We start from the raw sequence: 5226 nt of genomic DNA on the forward strand, positions 1-5226 counted from the left end.
GTGACGACCCATTGCCTCAAATAGTCGCCCCCCGCTCGGGGTTTTAAAAGGCCCCTTTGGGGGCCACCAACGAAACGTTGGGAATCCCCTTTTTTTCCCCCCCCACCCGTCACCGAAAACCCCCCCCAAATAGTCTTTGAGTGGGGGGGCCGAGGGTTTAAAAAAGGGGGGCCAGCCGAATTTTGGCCCAGTCCCCTCCTGGCCCCCGAAACGTACTCAGGGATCACTCCTCAACTCCCCACCCCAAAATCACCCCGGCCGACGAGCGTTTCGTGTCAGGCCAGCGTTTTTCGGTCACCGGGTTTCCCTTTCCTAAATCAACCCCCGGGGGGAAAGAGCGTTCTCGGGGCGGGGCCAGGGGTTTCTTTCCCCGGGGCCTTCCGTAAAACCCCCCCCCCGGCCGACGAGCGTTCTGTCGTGCAGGCCAGCGTTCTCGGGCCCCGGGGTTTTCCCGTCCGTAACTCACCCCCCCGGGCCGGGCGAGCGTTCCCCGTCGTGCAGGCCCAGCGCCCCCGGTTTACCGGGGGCCTTTCCCCTTAAATCACCCCGGGCCACAGCGTTTTTCGTCGTGGGAGGCCCACGTTTCCCCCGGGCAAACCCGGGGCCTGTCCGTAACTTTCCCCCCGGGCCCCCGGGGTTCTCGTCGGCAGGCCGAGCGTTTTTCGGTCCCCCGGGTCCCGTCCGAAAACCCACCCGGGCCAAAGGCGTTCTCGTCGTGCCCGGCCGGCGTTCCCCGGTCCCGGGTCCTGTCCCTTTTTCAACCCCCCGGCCCACGGCGTTTTTCGGGCGTGCAGGCCGAGCTTCCGGTCCCCGGGTCCCGTCCTAAAAAACCCCCGGGCCCACGAGCGTTTCGTCGTGCAGGGCCCAGCGGGCCCCCGGTCCCCCGGGTCCTACCTAAAAGTCACCGGCGCCCCGACGGAGCTCGCCTTCTCAGGGCGCCCGAAACGCGTGTCCGCGTTGGAAACTCTAGCAATAAGTCGTGTCCGCGTCCGTATAATCTGGTCCGCGTCTCGTCCGTAATATTTCTATCCGTCAATCCTAGCAATAAGTCCGATGTCCGCGTCCCGTAATAATCTGGTCGCGCGTCTCGTACGTATAGTTCTATCTGTCATCCTAGCATAAGTCGTGTACGCGTCTGTATCATCTGGTCGCGTTTCCGTCCGATTATACTGTGCGTGGTATAATGGTTCTGAATCACGGGAGAACCACAGGAAGGTGGCCCCCGAATAAACTCTATTTTACCAGAGCAACCGTGGTGTCATTGTAATCTGAGTCTCCCCTCTTCCCGAATCCTGGCACCGACGAGCCGATCCGTGCGTCGGGAAAGGTGCTTCGTTACATGGCGCCCGGAACAGGGACCTGACCGACCGTCGGATACTCCGGTTTGCAATCCACTGCTTGGGTGATCTACCGCCTAATAAAGAGGAAGCCGTCCGATACCTCGCCACCCGCGATCTAGACCCGAAGGGAGATTAATCGACCTCCGCCGCCGCATAGAGAGACCACGTAAATGGCCAATCAGCCAAACACCGGAGCGGCCGAAACGCTCCACGCGCCGCTTAGCCGCGAAGAACGTTACCGGAGTGCACGCGGAACCCCCGAACCACCAGAAAGCCGACCCGGCTAAGGCCCTCAACCAGATACGCAAATGGGGATGCCATTTTGATGGTAAGGACCCCCCCTCGCTTTCCTCGAGCATCTGGAGGAACTCAGTGTGGCCTATGGTCTGGAAGACCACAATCTTCTCACCGGTCTGTCCGAGCTGTTAAAGGGCGACGCCCTTCTGTGGTGGCGAAACACCAGAGAACAGTGGTCCACATGGGCCGGGTTCCGAAAAGGATTTCTTGGCCCAGTATCTATCACCCGGTACAAACGACAATTACGACGGGAAATACAAGGCCGGCGACAGAAGCCAGGAGAGGCGTTTACGCGATACGCTACCAGCCCGCCGTACAGACAATGATGCGTCGGGCTGGCGGCTACACTAGCCAGGAACGGCTCGAGCAATTATACGAAAACGCCGACCCGGAACTCCAGCTATACGTTCGATTGGACGAACTGCACTCCGTTCCGCGCTATGCAGTCGTGCCGCCGAGTGGGAGGAATCCACCGGCGTCGCCAAGAACAACGCCGCGAAACATTACGGTCCACCGAGGCGAATCTTGCCGCCACTACCTATGACCGTGCGAGTTGCTGTTGGCGATGCAAACAGCGAGGGCACACACGACTCGACTGTCGCCGCCCAGCACGGAAGTTCTGCTCGCAGTGCGGGAAGGATGGCGTCCTAACGCGAGACTGCCACCCTCCGACGGAAAACGACCGGCGGGTCGGAAACGAGGCGGCCATCGTCCGACCCGCGTCCAGATAGAGTACACACCGCGGCCGCATTTACCAGTCCAGATTCACCGATTCAACACCTGGGCACTTCTCGATTCCGGATCCGAAGTGTCGTTTGTGAACGCCGCCATGGCCAAACGCTTGTCTGATCGCGGCCTCCAGATCCAGCCGTCCGAAGAACCGGTCAACTTAGCCGACGGCTCCAAGGCACCCACCTCCGGTTCGATCCGCTTCGCCATCCGAGTCGGTCCTCGCTCTGTCCGCCACCGCTTCCAGGTCCTGGATAACCTCAGCAGCGATGGTACTAATCGGAGTCGACCTATGGGCTCGGTTACGCATTACGCTGCCGCCTCCTCCATCCAACCGACCAGGGAGGACGGCTCCGGTCCAGGTGGCGTCTGTCTACGGCAAACTGTCCGCCGGAATCTCCCCACGCTCACCAGAGGAAGACCAGCGTTTCCGGCAGTTCTTGGATACCGAACTCCGGTTATTTGAGTCCGTGCAGGGGCCCACCGATCGCACCAAACACCAGATCAGATTGCGGCCTGGAGCCCCAATAAAGCAGAGATACCGACCCCGTAATCCGGCCATGCAGGCCGTCATTGATAGCGAGGTGAATAAAATGTTGGAAGCCGGAGTGATCGAACCGTCCAACAGCGCCTGGAGTTCCCCCGTAGTCCTCGTCAAGAAGAAGGATGGAGGACACCGATTTTGTATCGATTTCCGCAAGTTGAATCAAGCCTCCGACAAAGATGCCTACCCACTGCCGCACATCCTCGCTACCCTCGATAAGCTCCGAGGGGCCCAGTACCTTTCAACACTAGACTTAAAGGACGGATATTGGCAGGTGCCACTAGATCCGGTCAGCCGTCCAGCCACCGCCTTTACAATTCCTGGGCGAGGACTCTACCAATTTAAAGTCATGCCTTTTGGGTTACATTCGGCACCGGCCACGTTCCAGCGGTTGCTGGATAGTGTCCTCGGCCCGGAACTCGAGCCACACGTATTGGTCTACCTCGACGACATCATCGTAGTCAGCTCGTCACTGGAGACCCATATGGAACATTTGGCCGAGGTCTTCAGACGGTTGAGACAAGCGCGCCTCCGCCTTAACCCACAGAAGTGCCACTTCTGTTGCAGCCGTCTCAAATATTTGGGGCATATAGTGGACAAAGACGGCATTCGAACTGACCCAGACAAGGTCAGCGCGGTAGCCGCGTGGACGACCCCGACAACCGTACGTCAAGTGCGCCAATTCCTCGGCGTCGCCTCCTGGTACCGCCGTTTTGTACCAGACTTCTCCACCACCGCCGCACCGTTGACACGCTTGACCCAAAAAAGAGCACGTTTTGCGTGGGGACCAGAAGAAGAAAAGGCTTTCGACGAGCTGAAGCGGGCGCTCACCACCGCACCAGTTCTTGCTTGTCCCGATTTCAGCCGACCATTCACCCTCCAGACCGACGCCAGCACGTGTGGGCTAGGTGCCGTGCTCACCCAAGAACTATCCGAAGGCGAACGCGTCATTGCCTACGCCAGCCGTACACTAAATAGCGCAGAAAGGAACTACAGCGCTACAGAGCTAGAATGTCTGGCGGTAGTGTGGGGAATCCGTCGAATGCGCGACTATCTGGAGGGTTATCACTTCACGGTTGTCACCGATCACCAGTCACTTCGATGGCTGCAGAGACTGGAAGCTCCCACCGGTCGCCTAGGGAGATGGGTATTCGAGCTTCAGCAGTACGACTATGACATCCGGTATCGTAAAGGAAAACTGAACATCGTGGCCGACGCTCTCTCTCGTCAACCCGAGGCCTGTGTCATACAAGCCGCTCCAGACTGTCAATGGTACCGCCGCCTTTATCACCAGGTACAACAACACCCGGCCGAACATGCGGACTACCGCATCCAGAACCGACAGTTGCAATCGACACATCCTGCATGATCTCAACTTCCACGACTCGCCAAGCGAGGAGCAATGGAAACAGTGCGTCCCGAAGCCCCAGCGCGCGGAAATACTGCACCGACTGCATGACGACCCGACCGCCGGACACTTTGGCATTGCGAAGACCATCGCACGAGTAGCGCGCTTATATTATTGGCCAGGAATGTTCCGCGACGTCACTCGATACGTCCGTGACTGCCGAAACTGCGCCACCCACAAGGCCGCACAAACCTTGCCGGCCGGGAAACTTCGAGCCACCAACGTCACGCACCCGTGGCAACAGGTCTCCATTGATCTGGTCGGACCACTGCCACGATCGACCAGTGGCCATACCTGGCTGCTGACCATGCAGGCCGAGCGTTCCCCGGGCAAACCCCGGGGGGTGTCCTAAAACACCCCCCCCGGCCCAGAGCTTTCTCGTTGGCAGGCCGACGTTCTCGGTCAAACCCGGGGCCTGTCCGTAAATCACCCCGGCCCACGAGCGTTCCCCGTCGTGCGGCCGGCGTTTCGGGCACCGGGTCCTGTCCTTTAAATCCCCCCGGCCGACGACGTTCTCGTCGTGCAGGCCGAGCGTCCTCGGTCAAACCCGGGGGCCCCCCCGTAAATCCCCCCCGGCCGACGAGCGTTTTTCGTCGTGCAAAAGGGCCCAGCGTTCCGGTCACCGGGTCCTGTCCGTAATCAACCCCCCTTCCGCGTGAGGGAAGGTTTTCGGGCCCGGGGGGGGAAGCGTTCTCGCGTGCAGGCCACGTCCTCGGTTTACCCCGGGGCCTGTCCGTAAAAACACCCCGGCCCACGAGGTTTTCGTTGGGGGCCGAACTTTTTCGGTCAACCCCGGGGCCCGGGCCGAAAATCACCCCCCCGGCCCCGAGCGTTTTTTTCGTGCAGGCCGAGCGTTTTCGGCCCCGGGGGCCCCGTCCCTTTAAATTTACCCCGGGGCCCACGGGGTT

This window comes from Nylanderia fulva, unplaced genomic scaffold, assembly GCF_048542155.1.
Source record: "Nylanderia fulva isolate GAGA-0341 unplaced genomic scaffold, ASM4854215v1 Scaffold320, whole genome shotgun sequence".
Classification (NCBI taxonomy): domain Eukaryota; kingdom Metazoa; phylum Arthropoda; class Insecta; order Hymenoptera; family Formicidae; genus Nylanderia; species Nylanderia fulva.